The 21744-nt window shown below is 46.2% G+C and overlaps 1 protein-coding gene across 18 annotated transcripts in view; it reads left to right on the plus strand.

Moving 5' to 3' along the window:
• Positions 1 to 21744, plus strand: part of FOXP1 (forkhead box P1) — a 495436-nt gene that overhangs the window by 40493 nt on the left and 433199 nt on the right. Inside the window, exon 1 of one of the 18 annotated variants that reach the window (XM_082698631.1) lies at positions 1198 to 1434. The exons of 15 other annotated variants lie outside the window; for them this stretch is intronic. The gene's annotated coding sequence lies outside the window, so the exon portion shown is untranslated. Of the gene's footprint in view, positions 1 to 1197; positions 1435 to 21744 lie in introns of those variants that run through there. 2 more of the 18 variants (XM_082698610.1, XM_082698639.1) reach the window with 2 other exon arrangements.

A 21744-nucleotide genomic window follows, 5' to 3' on the forward strand; every position in this document is an offset into this window, starting at 1 on the left:
GTATCCCTGGCACCTTACTTGCTTTCCCTAGCTTCTTGGCCATGTATAATCCCTTTGGAAGGCTCCTTTTGGGCTGCATGTTTGCCATAGAATAAAATCTTTGATTTGGGTGAAGCACCTCTACCTTTTTGCTGATTTTGTAATCTACCCCGTGTTTCTTATCAAAATTAAGAAAATGTGATTATACAGTATTGTCTGATTACTGTTTCCATGCTGCTTTTCTGAGCTGGCAGGCATTCTGTTTTTGAACTGAAAAGCAATTTTGTATTAGGTCTGGTCATAACATGTATTTTTTTTCTTTGATCCCATGGGAGCTAGGGTTTGACATCGGCCAACAAACTTCGCATGCCACACACCTCATTAAGTTGTACAGTTGCAAATGGCCTCCGTTAAAAAGACATGTGCTGGCATCACCACGCTCAAGTTTGCTAAGCAGGTTTGGAAGGATTAATACTTGGCAATTACTTGGCTCTGAAATTGTGGAAATGGTAATTTGGTGTTCAAAGCGGAGAAGTTAAGTTTGTAATGGGCATCTTAACTCAGGACAGTAAAGCAGTTGGTAAGAACAGTCTGCCTCTGACACGGTTAACTACCACCTACTGGGTACAGATTTCCAGTTAGGTGCTCTCTTTGAATTCCTTCCACTTCATTCTCCGGGAAACCTGGTTTAGTAGGTTCCATTATTACCTACTGGTTTACAGATGAGGGAATCACTGCTTGGAGAAATGAAATCATTTGCCCAAGTTCACGGCTCAAAAACAACAGAGCCTAACCCTTGAGCTCTTAATACCAATTCTCTTAACCACTGCCTAACCCCTCCATTTATTGTTCAGGGACATTATTGCAGGTACAGTCTGCCTTTTGGAAGAGGTACCAGGATTTCCCTCTTAAGACTTGCTTCTATCTTATAAGTCAACAGCTTTATATCTCCACAACCTGCAGAGCATGAAGTGCCCATACCATGTGTTTGTAGACTCAGTGCGGTAGGATTTTGTACATTTCTTTATGGAAGCCGTTCAAAGAGGAGTGTGTAAGGGAAAGAGAGGCAGTGGGAATGCTGAACTCTGGTCGGGGAGAACGTTCTCCCGCTAGAGCAGGAGGGAACGGTCAGTCACTAAGATTGAGGTGTTAGAGGGAGCCCGCTTCTGCTCTGGGGTCCCTCCTCGGGCCTGGCAGCATTCGCTTTCCTTAGCAGGGAAGCGTTTGGATCCATCCAGCCATGAGGGGTTCCGTGGGGTCTGGCACTGACTGATGAATGAAGCCTCTTTCGTGAAGCTGAAATTGGTTTGAGAAAACTGGAAGAATGAGTCATTTCACGTTCTTCTCTCAGAGCATGCCTGCACTTGCCTCTGGTTGATTGTAAAGCGTTGAAATTTCTCTGATCCTGAGTAGGACAAAAGGGAGAGAAACGGATATCCACCTTCCTGCATCCTGGTGAGTATGCAAGTTTAATAAAAATGTATTGAAAAGGCTAGATTCTTTTGGAAGAACTCTTCTTAGATCTGTTATAACCTGCATCTTAACAGGTAAAGCACTTCGAGCATGGATGGCCTTCCTTTGAATAACTTCGCTGTTAACATGAAGCCTCATCCGCATTTTTGTTTTGTTTTGTTTTGTTTTGTTTTTTAGTAGTTTGCTGTATGATAACTGGAATACAGGCCTTGTTGGTTTCATGTCTCAAATTGGCATTAATACCATGGAACAAGGCCCCTCACCTCTTTCCTTTCAGCGTCACTGATTTCCATTTGGATTTGACCCTCACTGCATGGGATCAGGTTGCCAGTCCCTGCCCAGTTACCTCCCTTCCTCAGTGTGTTGATCTCTAACATGGGCATTATTCTTTGTTCCCTCTTCTGGGAGCCTTGTGAATGAAGACAGTAGTGGTGGCTGCAGAGCTCCTGGTCGTCCAATGGCTGAACATAAGCAGTGGTCATTAGTGGTGTCTGCGCAGAAGTAGTGTAGACAGAGGTGGTTGGGCCATGAGTACGTTTTGTTTGACTTGCATGGTGTTCTAAATAAGATGTTTGAATTTATCACTTATATTCCCTAGGCTTTCCTACGAAAGGTCTGGATTTCTGGTTTCTTCTGACCAATCAAAAGGTGTGGGAACACCCTCCTTTCCCCCATGCAGGGGCCAAGGTGCCCCTTTGGATGGCACTTGTCAGGCTGTTCTGTTAGGGATGCCTTCTACCACTCCCTGGTGTTTGATTCCCTGCCTGACTGCATTTTCCCTGGCCCCTGTGGGCGCTTGAGTTTGCAACCGTGATGGAGAGTATGTCCTGAAATGTAGGTACGAGGCTACAGGAGTGTGTAGACAGAATTGGTATTGACAGTTGCTCCCGCTGGGAAATGTGCAGCTAGATTTGTGCAAAGTGCCAGTTTTTTTAATCCCTTAAATGATTTAAACTTTCTGGAAGCTGTGCATCCCATAGAAACAATGGGATCCATAGAAAAACATACTCATTGGAGAATTACAAGGCATATAATTTTGTCTTTAAATTCTTACGAGTGAATTGTAAGAACATGACTTCATAGGAACCTCTGAGACATTACAGCATTTTAATAACCCTTCACTGCTACATGTGATTCTTCATTTTTACTTTTATTAATTTTTTTTTTCTTGTGTGTGGTAGTGGGTGCCCAGGGCACCTCAGCTCTGTCTCCTCCTCCACCCTTGTGTGCCTCAGGTAAGCCGCCTGGTTCCCTCCCTCCGCAGGGCAGAGGCACCAGGGGCATGTCCTGTCTGCAAAGGGTTTACGAGGTTCACCCACTCCTTCATTCTCGAACATGCTTTTTCCCTGCTCATTACCTTCCCTGTTTCCTCTCTTGCTGCCAACAACACATTATCTCCATCTACAACCTGGGCTGCTACCACCACCGCATGGGCCTGCATTTCCACAGTTAACATTAAAAAAAAAAAAAAAAAAGAAAGAAAAAGAAAAGGAAAGGAAAGAAAAAATCAGCAGTGCCTAAGAGTGGTAATAGCTTCCTTAGAAGCCAGTCTCGGCAAGGTGGCAGAGCCCCCATTTCTCCATGGGGCCCAGGATTCTTAGACAAGAGCAAGAGCTGTCTTCTATTCATCCATTTATTTATTCACCTGTTCTTTCCAGTAGGTATTTATGGAATGCCCATTATGCTATGGAGCGATGTTATCAATACTGTGTGAAAATAGACATGTGGCTTGGTCCCATTATACAGGCCTAAATAAGAAATGAAAGCCATTAAGAATGCAGCAAAGAAAGGCCCTTATGAAAGGACAGATAGGCTCTTATTTTTGAATGTCATGGAGTTCAAACAATCTTAGAATCTCAGAACTTGAGAAGTTCTCTGAATTAGGTTCATTTTTGTATTTCAAAAACTTTGGGAGGCAGTATATTATGTCGTTGAAAGGTAGCAAAGAAGACACTGGGGCTTCCATTTGCATTGCCAACAATATGGGTGACACCTCTTGAGTTGTTCAGTGTACACCCTTCTCAGCTGTTCAGGGCAGCCCTGATTCAGACGGAACTGAGTTAGAGTTCTGCTTTTGACACATACTGTTAGTGAACCAGCATGTGTTTCTTTGGCTCTCCCAGATTGGGTTTTGCCATCTGTAAAATGGAGGTTATTATAGCTGCCTCACAGGTACCATAGGTGAGGACTAAGGGGAAGAGTCATATCAATGCCCTTTGGGTTGGGTCTGCTACATGGTTGAGAGATAGTCATCTTTGCTATAAGTGGAGGGAATGATCTCCTTTTGCATATCATTCCCAACCCAGCCACATGATGTACTTTGAAAAGGATATGCTTCACATTGGTTTTCTAGAAAATCGAGGTCACTGACTGGTTTTCTTCTTGAACCCTTTGCCCTGCGGTCCCCATGGGCACCTCCCCTCTGTCCCCATCCCGAGGGCTGAGTTACAGCAGAGGCCTGTACATAGCATCCCTTGCAAGTGTCAGTTGCCTTCTGTCTGCAGCAAGCCTGTTCGATTCGGGCTGCTTATCTGATCCAGGGAAGAAGCCGCCCTCCTCAGCCCTGGGGAGGCCCGTTGTGGGCTGGCCCGTACTAATACAATTATGAAGGTTAACAGGAAAAAGTGGGGTCCAGGAGCAATTCCAGGCAGCTGGCAGTCCTGCTGAATTGGAAGCGCCCCACCAATGAAAACTGCAGCAAGAAGCAAATTAAACCTCCTATCTGCCATCTCCCTCTCTTTTCCCCCTTTCCTGTTTGGACTTGAAAGGCGATTGGAGCCAGGGCCCTGACAGTTGACGGAAGTGCTGCAAGGAGAGAGTATTTATTTACAGTGAGTCGTGGCGATGCTTGTTCAGGATGCGGTTTCTTGCAGGAAGCTCTGTCCCCACCCCCGGGTTTGATCATTTCTCCAAAAAAAAAAAAAAAAAAAAAAAAAATCCTTAATTGTTTGAGGCCTCAACTCTGACTTGGAGCAACACTGTGTAACCTGTCTGTACTTGGAGGGTTTGCCGAGTGCACCCATGTAGGAGGGCCTAGAGCAGGGCAGTCAGCAATCAGCCAGCCCAGCTCCCTCCAGATGTGTTTGGACACAACAGTATAACCATTAAGCACTTAAAATAGGGAAGTAGGCTGAGTCGCATGTACCGTAAGCTGTGGTTGGCGCGGCCATCCTGATCGTTCACAACAACCAGAGCCAAGTGAGATGGTTGTGCCGGGTGCTTCAGGGAGAAATCCCTTTGGGGTGAAGGCAGAGGCTACGGTACTTGAGTTGTGAACCAGTCTGGGCTGGGCTGGTGTGAAGGCCCTCGCAAGGAGGCTGGGTGCCGGACTGCTGGTCCAAATTTTGGGGTGCCTTTGGCCTTTGGGGGAGTCTCGTAGGTCATTGGGGGAGAGAAGGGTGCCAGGGAAGCAGTATTCGGCAGAAGAGTTCATTCTGGTATTTTCTTAAGTTATCATACTATAGTACCTGGTGATTTTCTCATAAACTGAGAAACAGCCTCTGTTCTTCACAGAACATGCACACACGGTGAGGAAGAAACACAGAAGGATGTAAAATGCGAGTGAAATGTCCCCTCCCCAGGTTTTCAGCTCACTTCTCTAGTCTTTGAGTTCTTGGGGACCAGCACCACCAGCATCACCCAGGAGCATGTTAGATACAAGTTCCAGGGCCCTAGGAGGTACCTGCAGAATCAGAGAACCTGGGGTGTGGCCTGGAAATCGGTGTTTCATCGGTCTTCCAGGTGATTCTGGTGCTTGCTAATAAGTGAGAACAGCAGACATAAGGGAGTGGCTCATGACAGTGGTGGTGGCTCAGAATCTCCGTGAGGCCTGGCTTGTTAAAGCTGGGTGCTGGAGTCCCAGCCCCGAGATTCTGACTCCATAGGCTGCTCACAAGGCCCGAGAATCTCCTTCCTTAGTTTCTTCCGTCATCATCATCATTATTATTATTGTTGTTGTTGCCAAGCTTCCCCACCCACCATTCCCTTCCCTTCAGGAGTTTTCTGATAGAGTGATCCAGGATTCAATAAACCCTGACTTTGGGAGTGGCTGTGATTGTTGTTAAAAACAAATTCCAAACTCAGAACCAAAACCATGGGATGGAGGCAGCATCTCTTACTTGTTGAGGCCGTCCATGCCCAATTGGGTGCCTGATGATACCCACAGTACAGAGGACCTTGGCACCCATGTCACTTTTCCCAAACGTCCTAAGTGCTCAATCCATTACAGGAGACTTGTGACTGATTTAAGCAAACAAGGAATTCATGCCTCCCTTTCAGAAACTCTTATAAGTCTGCCAAAATTACTTGGACCTTCTCAAGATTCAGAGGAAATTGCAAATGTCCTCCTATAGGTGTCTCCTCCAAAGTGTTAGTTGATATCTTATTTATTTATTTATTTAGTTTTGGCTCCCAAAGATCTTTAACCATCTGCAAAAGGGGCTCGTTGGACATAATTTTAAGCAGATCGTCTTTATTTGTAAAGTACGGCAGACAAAGGTGACAGGTTTTTGTTTCCCACCACTTTGAGGCTCTGTTGTCCTAGACAAGCGGATACAAAGGTGCGTATGATGTATGCAGTCCTTGTGTCAAGGAGGTTGCATTCTGGTTGGCTCATGGTGAAGACAAGAGATGTAGGTGAACTTACCACATAGACCTGGTACAGAAGGAGTGTATGGGAGAGCTTCACAGACGTAGTGTGCCAAGCTTGAGTGGGTTCTTAAGGATGAAGAGGAGTCGGCCTGGGTGGTTCGAGAGGACTCATGTTACAACCATGTTACAGGCAAGAGCCAGGAGCTGGAGATGTATCGGGCTCTGCCTCCTGAGATACTTCATGTTTGGGAATTCTTCCAAGAGGTTTGGGAGTGACTTTAAAATCTTACTTTTAAAAGATTAAGGGAACTACAGTGAACAGACATTATTATATCAGTTTCAGTGTGTACATAATGAATCAACAATGATCAACATTATGAAATGCTTACAGTAAGTGTAGTCACCATCTGTCATAGTACAAAGTTACTATAACACCACTGACCTTATGCCCAGTGTTCTACTTTCCAGCCACGTGACTTACGAATTTTAAAACCGGAAGTATGCCCCTCTTCATCCCCCCTCCCTGGTTATGTCCATCCCCCAATCTAGGAGTACCTTCTGAATTGGAAGATTCTGGTGAAGATACTAATGCTTACTTAGTTGTTAAGGCCCTCTTGGTGTAAGTAACATTAGGCAGAATGGACAGACCTTTATAACCTAGAACAATGGTTTATCTTTTTTTTTTTTTTTAAAGATTTTATTTATATATCTGACAGAGAGAGATCACAAGTAGGCAGAGAGGCAGGCAGAGAGAGAGAGAGAGAGGAGGAAGCAGGCTCCCTGCTGCGCAGAGAGCCTGATGCAGGACTCGATCCCAGGACCCTGAGATCATGACCTGAGCCGAAGGCAGCGGCTTAACCCACTGAGCCACCCAGGTGCCCCAGAACAATGGTTTATCTTAAAACTTTCCCCTTGAATCTCAAGGTTCTTTCATAGTTCGTGTGAGGTTGACAGGCTGCTCCAGTGCTGGAGGGGCTTGAGTGGGAATTGCCTGGTGTAACTGTTGCCTATGACAGCCTTTTTCCCAGTGTGTCTTGTTGAAGTTGGGTCTCTTGATGTGCCGCGCAGAGTCCTAGAACACTGGGGTTTAGGAAGTAGAGGTAAGAATGCCACTCTGGCTTATTTAAAATCCCAGCAGTGGCCTTAATTTTGGATTGCTCCGTGACCTCTCCAAATGTGTTTCTCCAGTAGGGCTAGGGTCGTAGCAGTATCTCACAACAGTGAGAACAGAATCAAGTAATGGGCAGAGAGCATTTAGCATCGCACCAAGCAGGTGAGAAGCTGCTTGCTCTACAGGCTGCTCAGAGACACATGTAGAAGGAAGAGCAACACTCACCACAGACCTGGTGTCTGAATCCCAAGGCCAGTTTAGCGCAGGATTTTTCAACCTTCACACTGTTGACATTGAGGGCCGGAAAGTTCTCTGTTGTAGGGGTTGTGCTGCGCATTGTGGGATTGTGTAGCACTGTCCCTGCCCACATCCACTAGCTGCCAGCAGCATTCCCTCCTGTCCCCTGTGTGACAGCTAAACTGTCTCAGACATTTGCCACACATCCCCTTGGGGGTTGGGGGTCAGCAGCACAAAATCATTCCTGAAGAGAACCATTGATCCCAACCACACTGTATCAAGGGGGTGTGCCCTGATATGCAAATTTATTTACTCTCATGGAGGCACAGCTAAACTAGGTCTCTCATTGAGAACATGGAAAAAGAAAGCAGGAGGGGCACCTGACAGAATGGTTTTATGCTGTTGGCCTCAGAGAATGCAGTTCGTTTTTAAAACAACTAGTACTTTAAAGTCCTGTCATCTCACAGGAAAGAGGAATTACTGATGTACACGTGGTCATTTTCAAGGCTTTGCCTTTAATACCAGCTTCACTTCAAAATCCAAAGAACAGGGTCTTTGACTTTTTTCAAGATTTTTTTTTCTTCTTTTAAAAATTTTTAATTGTGTTAAAATACATAAAGCATGAAACTTACCATCTTAAACCGTTGTAAAGTATACAGCTCAGTAGTGTTAAGAATACTCGTGTTCACACGATTACGCAAGCGGTCTCCACAGCTTTTCCATCTTGCACAACTGCAACGTTCTGCCCATTAAATAGTGACTCCCCACCCACCCCCCAGCCCCTGGCACCCACAATTCCACTTTCTGTCTGTAAATCTGACTACTCCAGGTGCCTGATAATATGTGGAGGCATACATGGTTTTCGTTTCTGTAACTGGCTTATTTCATTTAACATAATGTCTTCAGGGTTCATCTGCGCTGTGGCCTGTATCACAGTTTCCTTCTTTCAAGGCTGAATAATATTCTGTTGTGTGTTTAGATCACCTTTTGCTTATCCATTCATCCACGGGTGGACACTTGGGTTCTTTCTACCATTTGGCTGTTAGGAATAATGCTCCTGGGAATCTGGGTGTACAAATCTCTCTCCAGGTCCCTGCTTGGCAATTTTTGATTATATACTCAGAAGTGTAATTGCTAGATTGTGTGATAATTCTGTATTTTCTTCCTTTTGGCCTTTTTTAGCCAAGGGAAATGGAATCCACAGCCCTTGGATCCTATTCCTGCCCTTTCTTCAAGCTTCTCATTACCTTGCTACTACTCCCCTTGACCCTTCTTCTCACCCCCTTGCTTGTACGCACGTGGGCCCGCCAAGACGGCAGGGACCGGTACAAGGCAATCATTTGCATCCATGGCCCGTGGTGGCCGGCAGCGCTCACGCAACTATGAGCAATCACACTTGGATCACTCTGTCACCCGGATCCGTGCCGCCTGACTCACCCCTGTGTCTGTGGAAGCACGTGGCCTGGCTCCCTCTTTGCCCATCTGACACCTACCTGGACGGTCCCATCCCTGTGCAACTGGATGAAGATTGAAGAGGAAGAGGTGTTGCGAGAAGGGCCAGACCATGCCTTTTCCCCTCAGGAGTACTTTGGACGGCCTGGCCTGGCTCCCACTTGTTGCTTTCCTCTGAAGAGTTCTTTATCCCTGCTCCCTTCCCTGCAGCTCTGTGGTCCTCAGAATTTCCAGCTGGGTGTCACCAGTCAGGGTGCGGAGGGACGGGTGGAACGTGTAATTTACTTATAAATATTCCGGTTCTGCCTTGACATTCTTGGTGTAAGAAAACAGGAGAGCAGAAAAGCAATATGTTGAAAAGCTTGTATCTATGGAGACTGCTTTCTTCCGCCCTTTTTTTTTTTTTTTTTCTTCCAATTAGACAGAAACCTCCCTAAATCTGTGTAATTCTGTTCACACAATGGGCCTACCAAGCCTTCTGCCTGAGGACTAGATCTTGGCCATCAATACCCCAGGTGTAAAAGTGAGTCCAAAAGGCCCAAGGGAGGGACAGTCCCAATATTTGGAATCCTAAGTGGAGGGGAGCCTGAAGAAGGCGGCCAAAGTCGAAATCTCTGCTGTGCTATGATGTTCAATCCTTTTGTGAGCCAGGGGTTCCTCGCTGATGGCCAGGAGGATGGAGAGTCAGTGGAGATAATGGAATGCACAGGGACTGATGCCACAGCAGGTGCCTCTTTAAAGGTGGATAAATAAAGTGGAAATAGGACTAGTCTTGCTGTTTTCACATTTTAAAAAGTAATCCAAAAACACCAGTTCTTGCAGACCAATGTGGCTTGTGTGAAACTAGGTTGCCAGAAAATGAAGCCGATGGGGCAGCGTTCCTTCCTCTCCTTCCTCCCTTCCCCCCTCCCCCCCTTCCTTCCTTCCTACCTTCCTTCCTTCCGAAATCGATTTTTTAACAGCCCAAGAATCCAGTGCTGAGCCAAGCCAGACATGCTGTCCATAAAGGGTCTTATGTTACTGCATCCGTTCTAATTCCCGTGAGTCAATTCGTTGGATGTGTGCATTTTCCTGAAGGTAATACATATTTCTGTTATTTTCCTCTTATTCCATTATTTTTGTAGAAATACTGGAGACAGATTTTAGTGCTGAATCATGTAAAAATACATTATTTCTGAAAATAATTCTTTGTCATTTTCCTTTTTTCCTTCTCTCTTCAGAGGATCTTAGGAGCTTTCCTCAGTTTCCCCTTCCACTCAGTCTCATTTAAAGAGCATTCCACCTGTTGGGAACAGGCTATTCTTTTTGTCTGCAGGGGGATCCTATCCCTTTGGGACAGCTCCTTTTTTTCTCTGATCTTTTTTGGCGGGGGGGTGGCGTCTCCTGCGCCCCATCTAGATGAGTCAGCTCTGATTCCTGGTCTGTTGGTGGCTTCTTTTCTTTTCTCTTTTCTTTCTTCTCTTCTCCCTCTCTCTCTTTTTCCCTCTTGTTCTCTCTTCCTTCTTTACATCCAACCTGGGGCTTGAACTCCTGACCCCCGGTTCAAGAGTTGCGTGCTCTGCAACTGAGCCAGCCCAGTGCCCTGGGGCTTCTTTCTTTTCATTCCAGAGGCACCACAGGGCTTCTTCTTTGAGCAAAGGATAATCTCATGGTTGGAAGCTCATGCCCTTCCACACTTGGGCCCAAGTTTCCTGCTGGGTTGATAGAGATGATGGTGGCAGGCCATTGCCAAGTTGTATGACAGCCTCTTTCTCAGGGAACGTTCAGAGCTCTGCTGTATCTCTATGCTGAGAGCCCACTCTACTGCCCCCTTAAAGATACTGCTAAATTTTAGTAGTGGATACATTTTGTTTTCAGAATGATAATACCAAGTTTGTTTCCTATCAGCTTTGTATGTGAAGGCCCATTTCCCCAAATGCCACTAATAAAGGAAATTCTATGTGAAAATGTTTCCTAATTTGATAGGTAAAAAAGAAAAAATATGGTCTTAATTGACATTATTTTGATGGGTAGTGGGGCTGAGTTTTTGTTTTCTGTGTTTTGGATAGGTTCCAAAGTTACCCCCAGTGAGATTGTTGTAGTAGACATTTTGCATTATTCTTGCATACACATCTCCACTCAGGCTAATAAAGACTTGGAAACAGATTCTGGTTTCAGGATCTATCTGGTGCATTCTTGTTATTGGTCACTCTTTGAGGATGGGGGCTAGGTGTGGTTTATGACTGCCGTTGATTTAACACTAGTGGGCTGATGAAATTAATCCCTGAAATTTTTCTATTCTACTCTTTTTAGTATTGTAAGAGGTTATGTGAATCTATTCATAAGGGTTTTATGGAAATATATGGCATTGTAATAGGGACCATATTTTATGAATCTAAAACAAGGATTTCTGATTTTGTGAGAATGAATCATATTCCTAGGGACAATGGGTGGGGCATTTGAAATGTGGACGGTGGTGTAAAATCCGGAAGACATTAAGAGTCAGCAAGTCCTACACTATGATCCTCAGACCATGGTTTCCTCAACATATTAATTTGTTTCATGCAGAAACTATTCTCTGGTTAAAATAAGCTGGGATGCACTGTTCTGTACCAGGCTGAATATATTTTATTTTATTTTTAACTCTAGGGCTTTTCAGACTTTAGTATAGTAATATGCATTCTTGATGTCAGAAGGAATTCTGAACATAGGTAGAGTTTCCCAATTCAAACCTTTTTGGTGGGAATGAGGACGGGGTTGGGGGACAATGCCTTTTGATGTATTGAAGGAATACAGTTTGGGAAGTGTTTCATTGGAATAATTATACATTTTTGCAGGACATGAACTCACACTCTTGGGGGTTGAAAATCCAGAAATGTTTCAGTTGTGGAATGAAAAAGTGCTCATGTATGTGGAGAGTCCGTTCTTTTCCTTTCCCTTTCCTTTCTGTTTTCTTTTGGCCTCGGAGTCTATTACTCTAAGTTCTTAAGAGAGAACAAGTGACAAAACTGAAAAATCATTGTTTGCGTGTGTGTGCACGTACACCCAGGAGATAAACCCTGGCTATGGAGATGAATATTTATTGCTTCAGAGAATAGCTTCCTCCCCCCCCCCCCCCAGAATGAAAGGTAGCCAAACCAGTCTCATTGCCACACTTTGTTTGATGTTTCTTAACTTAAACATCATATAGTAACGTTGATTTATGGACTGTTTTGTGGGAGACGTCGAGTTGAGAAAGAAGGCAGGTGAAAGTTTCTTGAATTCAAAAATCTCCACTTCAGTTGAACAGGAGAGAGAAAAACTGAACATTGAAAAAAACAGAGGTATTTAATTGTCAATTTAAAAATGGAAGAAGTGCCAGGAAGCTGACATGTGAATTGGTCCCCTCCCGCCTGGCTGTAGGAGATCAAAGGAGAGAGACACACAGAGGCAACCGGGGTCTGTACGTCAAGGGGTTTAAGCTCTTTTGGGGGGTCCTGAGCCCCTTGGTGAAACTGAAAAGTTCCTCTGGGTGTTTGGGTAACACAAAAGCTCACTCTTCTGCCCCCCAGAAGTAATGACTTTGATGTTTGGTCACATTCACCTCTTCTCTGTTACCTTTAAGCAACGGAACATTCATGATGAAAGTGGTGTCCTCTTATCCCAGAGCTCAGGCCTGGTTCCTCCTCCTCTCATGGGGTTCTACTCTGTCCTCTCTCTGGGGCTGCTGTTTTATGCACGTGGGTGTCTGGAAGGGATAGAATGTGCTTTTGCCTACGGTTCTTTATTTTGTGTAACTGGCGTCAAGACGTGCCAGTCAAGGGCACTCACGGTTTTCAGGCTGTGGCCTCAGGCACTTCCTAGTCCCTGGAAGCCCATTTCTAGACTCGCGTTGTAGAGGAAGCTAGGACTTGCACGGGGTCTGGTCCAGAGAGTGCCCTGTGACAGGCAGCGTGCAGGGGTCTCACTAAAGCAGAACCAGGAGGGAGGGCTCTCTGGGGGCTGTGAGCCTGCCTGAGGCAGGGGAGTCCGTCCCTCTGGGGCCTTTACAATCGAGGCCCCAGGCCTCACTCTTTCCTGTAGCTTCCATTTGTTATTTAACTCATACTTCCTCATGGTGGCTTGTCTTTTTAGATGTATGTGGCCTGCTTCTATGGACAGTAAACTCCTTACCAGTGAAAACTCTCATTTTGTGGGGCCTTTGCCTCTCCTCTTGGGTGCCTTACCTAAGAAACATAATATTTTGTGGGTTTTTTTTTTTTTTTTTTCAAGCGGTGAGTAGTAGAAACGTTTATTATGGTGTTAGGTCCTGAAATAATTTTCAAAAAATTGAACTTGGGGGCGTATGAAGATAAACGATGGTGACTGAACCCAGCCGGGAAGCCGTACCATGGCTTGAGCTTTTACTTGGCCAGGCTCTGCGACTGGTGATAAGTGAGCGCCCCCACCCCCAGCATCGTGGGGGACGGGGCTGGGGGGAAGCCCACCAGTGCAGGTGAATACAGGCATGGTTTTGGTTATCTGCACAAGAGACATTCACACCCATCCAGCCAGCCTGTCAGGAAAGAGAAAGCTCACGTGGGGGGCTTGGAGCTGCTCTTCTGAGGAAGAGAGAGATGGCTTCTCAGGGATTCACAAGACACAACAAGCTGGGGAAAGCTTATCTCGCCAGGGAGGGAACTAAAGCCCCAGTCGATGTGTTTTGTATTCTGTTTGTACAACATGCACATTTTTTAATGTGCGTTTTTATTTTAGTTTCCAGGCCTTTCTCCCCCCCCACCCCCCACATATGCAGAGATTTTTCTGGGTCTCCACTGCCTGCCTTCGCTCTGATGTGCGATGTCCAATACTGAATGTGTTGGGAAGCCCAGAATGTGTTTATTTCTCGTGGTTGACCCTGTAAAGTTTCCCTGATTGACTGTGTGTGTGTGTGTGTGTGTGTGTGTGTGTGTGTGTGACAGTAACAAACGCGAGACATTGTTGTCTTCAGACGGACACATTGTAGAATATTTGTTTATGTAGAGAAAAAGAGACAAATCAAAAGTCCGGCACCTACTATTTGAGTGTATAGTTTTAAAAACAATGCCTAAAGTAGTTGAGCTAGTTAGGCTGACTCTGAAACATTTTCTTCAGGGTCCTTGTATACCCACCGTGTATGACTTGACTTTCATCGTTGGGTAGGTAAATTTTGACACACGAATCTTTATCACTGATTTGCTCTGGATTTGCAGGTGGAGGACAAAACAAGTCACTCAGGTCACTAATTTGGTTGTTGTCTTTTAAATACCTGAGGATCCAAAAAATACCAGTGCAGGTATAAGATGGTCAGGGTACCCTGACCATTAGAATCACTCAAACCCGCTGTCATTTTATCCATCTTAAAGCTCAGATGCTGGTTCATCCTTGGAAACATTGCAAAGAATAACTCCTCAGCCAAATCTTGTTAAAAAAAAAACTTTTTTTTTTTTTTTACATGTTCACATTTCCTGTCAGAGTTGAGTGCTGAATTGCTTTGAAGGCTAGACTTAGGAGTGCCGCACTTAAGCCTGAAAATGAATATAAATGCTGAGAGTTCTGGTGTTTTGGTGGTGGGGATGGGGGGAGGCAGTGCCAGAGGACGGGGGTGCGTTTGTGACGAGGCGCTCCGGGCTGCAGCCAGTGGATGAGCCAGACTCAAAGCCACTTGAAACCAGAGCTGGGATACCAGAGGCAGCGAGGGCCCTGCCCTGTTCTGCGCAGCGTCAGCCCAGGGGCGGGGGGAGGGGGGCGGGGTGGGGAGACCCGGTGGAATAGGAGCAGATTATTAGACAGGGAGGGACAGGAAAAGGAAGCTTCCAAAGGGAGAAGAATGGGGGTCATTGGGCCAGGGCCCGGGAGGGGTGCGCCGATTGTGCTCTGAGAGCAGGGAGGGGTGCAAGGTCAGCAGCCGGCTCGGGGCTGGCCGGGCAGGGACCAGGCAGGGGAATGTGTCGAGGGCCGAGCTTGGGAGGAGACGGAAGAACCTACGGGCTGGATGCAGGAAAGGAGGGAGGCCATACAGGGGCTGGGCTGGGCTGCTGTTGGGCGTGGAGCACAGAGGCCGAATGTTGACCCTCTGCGGATCACGGTGGTCCTACCTGCTGCCCGGTAGGAGTTGAAGTTCCCCGAGCAGAGTGGGCCCAGTGTCAGCCCTTCTGAGGACTCCCTCTCACACAGAGGTCAGTCCTCAAGAAATACACGACAGGTCGGTTTTCTCTAACCAGTAGCCTTAGAGGCTGTGACTCTGCTGTGGTTTCTCTCAGATTCCCGGGTAGTTGGGGAGATGCTTCCCAGGTGCCAGTAAGGGACTGAGAGTTGCAGGATGGTGGGGTTGAGGGCTCGACTTTATTTTTTTACTTCATGGCTTTGCTTTCCATTGTCACTGACACAGCAAAGTCAGAATAAACACCTAGAAAGAAAAACATGGTCTGCAAGAGGCCACGTGGTTTGGGTTCTGAATTTGGCCCAAAGTCATAGAGTGGCTTTGTGAAAAAATTGGTCTTCATTCCTCCGTGGGTATGCTTATCACCTATAAAATGAGGTCTTGGGACCAAAGAGCTCTTAAGTTTCTATCAACTTCGGTAAATATCTGTGGAAAATGCGTTTGGTCGAACTAACCATCCGAACCAGATCGTAGAGCCATCTGGGACCAGGTGGACCAGGGTCCAAGTCCCTTCTTCACTAGCTTGGTGAAGGCAGCAAGTTGTCTTGTCCCTCCAAACTTTAGTTTTTCCATCTTGAAAATGGGCAAGAGTCACCGCAGGGATTGAATGCTTGAAGCCCGTGGCTGAGCCCAGGGCCTTGCACTGAGTGAGCACGAGACACACGAGCTCTGATGAGTGAGCTGGAGTGAAGTCAAGGTCACCAAGAATATTAACCACACAGGTACTTCCTGGCTAGCAAGCACATGCTGGCGCGTTGCTTCTTGCTCTTCACAGCCTTTGTTTTTCTTGAAACCTTCCTTGATTTCCTACTCAGCCACCAGAGAAAGGACCCTGAGCTCTTGGCTGCCGGTGGAGGTTTGTGAGTCTACTCAGCTGGGTTGTTTTTGTCCATATTGTCTCTCCATGGCTTATTTGCATGTCCATCTTCCTCCCCGGGCGACCAGAGTTACTTGCAGTCCGGGGGTGTGTCTCCCGGATCCTCCTCTAGGGACCCCTCCCTGCATGCTTCCTCCCACCAGGCACCTTCCAAATGTTTTGTTGCAATGAGGCTAAAGCTCTGGGGGAGAAAGTCTGGGAAGGTGTTTCGTGGAAGTGCTTGTTGGGGGGGCTCTTGGCACGGTTTCCGTGTTCCCTGGTGGTTGTGGCTGCTGTCTTGCTCAAGAGGCAGCTGGGCCTGTGACCCGTAAGGCATTCCGCTGTGGACATTCTCGCCCCAGAAACGTGTGGCTACCTCCCCCGCAGCCTAGGGAGCTTGGGTGACAGACAGACACCATAAGGCAGAGTTTTGAGCCTCTCTTCCAAAGTGGCAGAATGCAGTACTTTCTCCCGGTTTCCCTGCAATCTGAGCAGGTAGGTTTATCTTTGAGACCCAAGTCTGAGAGCTTCAAGTACAGAAGACCCCCCGAGATTAAAAATTGAAATTAAATATTTCATATTTCTTTAAATAAAAGTGAATCAAATAAGGAATCTAATCATTTCTGGGGTGAAGAATGAAGGCTAGATCCTGCTCTAGGTGAAGTACTATGCAGATAACTACTCCTTTTTTGTTTTTTGTTTTTTTTTTTCCCTTGAACTTGGGATCCCTGTGTATCACAGACAAGCATCAAAACCCAAGTTTCAAATCTGTTACTGAATCCTTTCCAGAAAAGCGGGGAAAAGCTACCAATTTGTCATCTGTTATAAAATTTCATAACCTTTCTTTTTTTGATATTTTTGTACTATTATTCACTCGGCTTGAAATACTGCGCCAGATTTGCGCCTGCTCATTTTACTATGTGTGCATGGCTGTGGTCTTTATTTTATAAGTAAGGACTGTCGGGTAGAGTTAGCAATGCCCAGATCGCTCACGCTGCAAGTCCTTGAGTCAGGCTCTTTGTGGTTTGGGGGCTGATTATTTTTGGGTACGGTCAGGAGGGAGCCAGCTAAAAACCTGAATTGCCTCCTTCCCAGGGTGGTCTTTCTCTGCCTGGATTGTGGTCAGTGGACCAGGAGGGACGTTCAAGCCAAGCTCTCGTGTCACTTCCTGGGTGAGATGAGTTGGATAAGAAAGAAGCATCTTCATCTGTCCAAGTTGCCAGTTTTTATAGCTTCCCAGTAGAGCAGAAGCAGCTTGGAAAGATGGTGAATTTTGTTTTTCACTGGATATGCAAATATGTATTGAGGAATGCTGGTAATGGGCTTGTCTTGTGGTTTTGGAATGGGGAGTACACGGCACACACGGCTGTGCTCTCGTGAATAAAGAGAATGGGAAGGCCACCCGCCAGGTGAGTCAGATAGGGCCCCGCGGAGGTGGTGGGCCGTCTTGAGACGACAACGATTTCTGAAGACAGCAACTTCCTTGGAAAGTCTAATTTTGAGGGTTTCACCAAATTTCAGCTCAATATTTAGTTAACACAGACGAATCATTACGGAACATGTTAATTCTGTTTTTCCATTTTTGTACAATCAGTCTAACATTCCCTTTCAAATACAATACCCTTTCAGGTTTTGCTCCTAAGCAGTTTTCTGACTTTCTATTTCTATTTCAATATTTTCTGCCACCCAGACATCAACAGATGGACAGGGACATTTCAGTACCCCCCTACCCCCCTCCCCCAAGTTCTCATGAGCCACACGCACACACACAAGTGCCGAGTTCCGCCTGGCTGCCTGCTTCTTGGCACAGGCCTTTGATTCCTGAAATGCTCAGAGCAGACCCAAAAAAAAAAAAAGTCTTTCTCAGGTGAGCCTGTCCAAGAATGTCTTTTTTTTTTTTCTTCCCCTTTAAAAAATAGTTTCCTGCTGCTCCTGCCCACCCCACCAAAGTGGGGAAGGCAGAGCTGATCCAGACTCCTCTGGACTTTTCTCCTGTGTCCCCTTAGAAATGGCGTCGCCTTGGTGCGCTGGTCCCCACCGTGGGTGAGCTCTCTCGGGAGGACGTGGGAGCACAGGGGCGGCCTGCGGGCAGCCAGACCTCATGGCCACCTTCTGGCCCAGCCCTTGCTGGAGCTTGGATGCCTTCTCATCAGGTTTGCCGGCTGTAATAACGGAAATAGCAAAAAAAAAAAAAAAAAACCCAAAAAACAAAAAAACGTCAGCCGACTCCTGTCTGCATGTCGGCACTAGTCCAGGGAGTTTCAAAGGGATGCTTTATTGATTCTGTAATTGCACAGTAGAATGGACAAGCTGAGCTGAACCTCAGGGCCAGGAAAGCCCCTGCTCCACCAGCAGCCCCAGATGAGCCGGGGTTTGGAAAGAGCTCACAGAGCGGTTGCAGCTCAAGGTGAAGTGCACTTAACCCTTTTTCTAATGTGCCCCTTCAAGTTTCTTTTGTGCGGATGTGTGTCCAGGCCACATCTCATTGTAGGGATTTCAAATGTTTAATTTCCTTTGAATCTCTTGACTTGCCCTGTTATTATTTTATGAGGCTGCCTCTCGAAGGGCTGTTGTCGAACCTTGGGCATGAAAGACGGTTCCTACAGGAGCCTCTTTAGAACAATGGCCTCTCAATTGCAACTTCTCACAAAATAAAAAACCATAAAGCAGGCTTCTGAACCAGACTCATCAAGATACAGTAGCCCATTCTCTGCTAATAAGCTGATTGCTTTCCAGACCTGAAGGAGTGGACCAAGCTGTTTTGCCAAAACAATGGAAAATTAGCTCTGTAAACTTTTCCTGCTGCCATATTTTCCCACTGGCATTTGTGTCTGTACTGTTCCCTTAATTTGGTTAGGGCAGGAAGCAGTTGGAACATGGGCATTTTTAAAACCAAAAAGGAACTGCAGAGGGCTTTACCGAGCATCTCACTCGGAGACGGGCTAGAGACACCTGACAGTTTTCAAAATTGCTCCCTCAGAGCTCCCTGCTGGCCATGGCGCTGTGGGAGAGATTGCTCACTCAGCTGCTGCCACGTCGGTCTCTCCGAGGGCTCGGGGGCTTGGGTGCAGATGGACGGTCTCACTTTCCTACTGGAGAGGAGAGGCTCTACCCCCAGGACAGGTGCTCATCCACCTGGAGGAAAGCCGTGATACCGATGCCTTAAGGTCGGGCCTTTCTCCGACTTAACCTCCAGGCGGTCTCTCTCTCCCTCATGGTCCTCCTCTTCACCTCAATATGGAAAATTTCAAGATATTCCTGTTTTGAGCTGGTGTCTTTTTTCTGGATTCCAGGCACTTGTTTTCAGGTTCCTGGAAGATACCTTCACAAAGATCCCCTCCCCCACCCTTACTTCCAGATCTCTTAATAGGCATTTCTGGAATGGAATTTGTCATCTTTTCTCTTGTACCTGCTCACACTCTTGCATTTCCCATATCTGTGAATTCCAGTACCACCTTTCCCATCACTGAGCTGAAACCTAGGAGTCCTCTTCATGGTCGGGACCCCTCACTCATCATACTCCCCGCGTTGCTAACATCGGTGACTTGCCTCTCCCCTTCTCATCCAGTCTATTCTCTTTGCTAGGTTTTTCCTCTCATTCAAGGCTTTGGTATCTTTCCTGCATATTATTGTGGTAGCCTGCGGCTGAAAACGCTGCCTCCATACGTTTCTGTTGGAACAATCTGAATCATGTCACATATGTTTGTTCTGAACCTTCAGTAGCTCCTTTTATTGAAGAAGAGCCCAGGCTCCTTGGCCAGGCATTCCAGGCCTTCTGTGATCTCCCTGCACACTCCCTCTGCACCTCGGTTTCTGGGTTTCTGGTTCTCCTTAATCCCTTCTCCACACACCGCATCCCCATCCTCCCTCCCCCCCAGCTCTCCTCCGACATCACTGACACTTTCCTGTTAGAGTGTAGCTATTCCTCTCACTCTGTGTGAAACTTTTTATCCATTCTCTATTTTGTATTCACTTATTAGTTCACGTATTCTGCAGCCACTGACTGACTTCTGTCTTTGTGCCAGACCCTGGGCTACACGTTAGATCCGTGGAGACCATGCAGACAGCTGGGCTTCCTTCCTCCCTTTATGGTCTTTTAAGGGGAGAGTCAAATAATAAATAAGCCAAGAAGTACATGTGTATAAATGGGGTAATTATGTGTGTGTGGGGGAGTGCTTCTGATGTTTTAAGAGTCAGTGAGAGAAGGGAGGAGGGAGGCTATTTTAGCTTGTGTGGTCAGAGAAGGACTTTCCAAGAAGATGGTATTCAAGTGAAGGTTTGCAGGGTGAGACAGAGACCACTATACATGGAGCTGGGAAGAATCTTTTTGGCAGGTAGGACAGACAGCATGTGCAAGGACACTGAGGTAGGGTCCATGTAAGTCGTAAAAGAACTGAAAGACTCTGGTCCTTCTTCTGTTGAAGTTTTCATTTTTCTTTTTCTTTTCATGTGCCCACTATATTCCTCCTCTCATTGAAAGCCACTTTGGTTTTCCTTCATAACATTTGTCCATTTTGCCTCATAGTGAATCTACTGAAAGAGTTTCCTCAGAACTCTTTGAGGACAACAGTTGTACACAGTACATTTCCATTTTTCTTACCGATGGTAACTTCCAGAGGAGAGACGTCCATCTGATGGGACTTGGGATTATTTGGCGAATTGGTAGTTGATGTTGCAAATATGATTTGGCAAATGGCTTCCATTTAGCCAACAGTGGAGATTATGTGACTCACTTTGTCCCCTGACTTTTTTACCCAACCCCCTGGACTTCATAGACTCTTTTTAATCCTCAGACCTACCTGCTTTTCAAGAGTACCTTGTTTTTCAGCTCATAGGTCAAGATGAGCTGGTGTTAGCTCTTACTGTCCTCTTTCAACTGCCCGTGGGATCAGAGAGCTGGCATGATCTAAGGCTCATGCATTGAGCTTGGAGTTTATGCTGGGTCGTTTTTGCAGTTCTAGGCAAAAAACTTGGGTGAGCCAGCGTATAGGTCAAAACCAGCTAGCCTCTAGGCTATGGTCTTGAACAGGCCACGCTGTTGATTGATGTGGTTTTGCAGTATGTGGATGGCTGAATGTGGTTGTGATCCTGGAAATTTGTTAAAAGTTTGAAGAAGCCCAATTTAGTGGGCCTTTGTGTTGGATGAATGTCATGGTAGAGTAAGAAATGGAGGCAAACGTAGAGATACTCATAAATCTCTTTTTGGTTCTTTTTTTAAAAAGTGGTTTGGCTGCCTTGCCCAAGAGAAATCTTACTTGCCCCCCATCTCCCAACATTTAAAATAAGCAAAAGTGGAATACTAATGGTTGACTAGGGACATGAGCTCAAAGCTCCTTCTTATTTTTTTCATTCAGCAGACACTTAGTAAGCACTTATTTGCCAGGGGCTCTGCTTGGAGACGAAGAGGCAGTTTTATACCAGGAAGTTGAGTGACTTACAACTCAGAGCAGCCCGTCACTCTTCCCCACCGTTCATACTACAGTGGCCCCTCAGAACAGAGTTGGAAAACCACAGTCTGCCTCCACAGTAAAAGGAGCACACCTTTTAGGTGATTATCTGACATTTACAAGTTCACATAATCCCAGTCTATTAATAAAAATTCAAATTAGTGCTTTTTATCTTTTCCTCAGTCAAACTTGGAGTATGGCAGCCGCCATATGCATTGCTCTCTGCCCAGGCAAGCATCCTATTTTTTTTCCTCCATCACTCCTTGCCTCTTATGTTTGACTTGTACCTTACAGCACCCCCCCCCCCCCAATACCCACGCCCCTGCCTCCAGGCTGGCGGTTTTCTCATGGGAGTGTTTTGTTTTTCTGGTTGGACCTTTAGGTTTTTTTTTGAAGGCAAAGGATGTATCTTCTGCTTTCATTTTACAGTAGCGAGCGCAGTGTAAGTACTGGTTGCTCA

This window comes from Mustela nivalis, assembly GCF_964662115.1.
Source record: "Mustela nivalis genome assembly, chromosome: 1".
Classification (NCBI taxonomy): Eukaryota; Metazoa; Chordata; class Mammalia; order Carnivora; family Mustelidae; genus Mustela; species Mustela nivalis.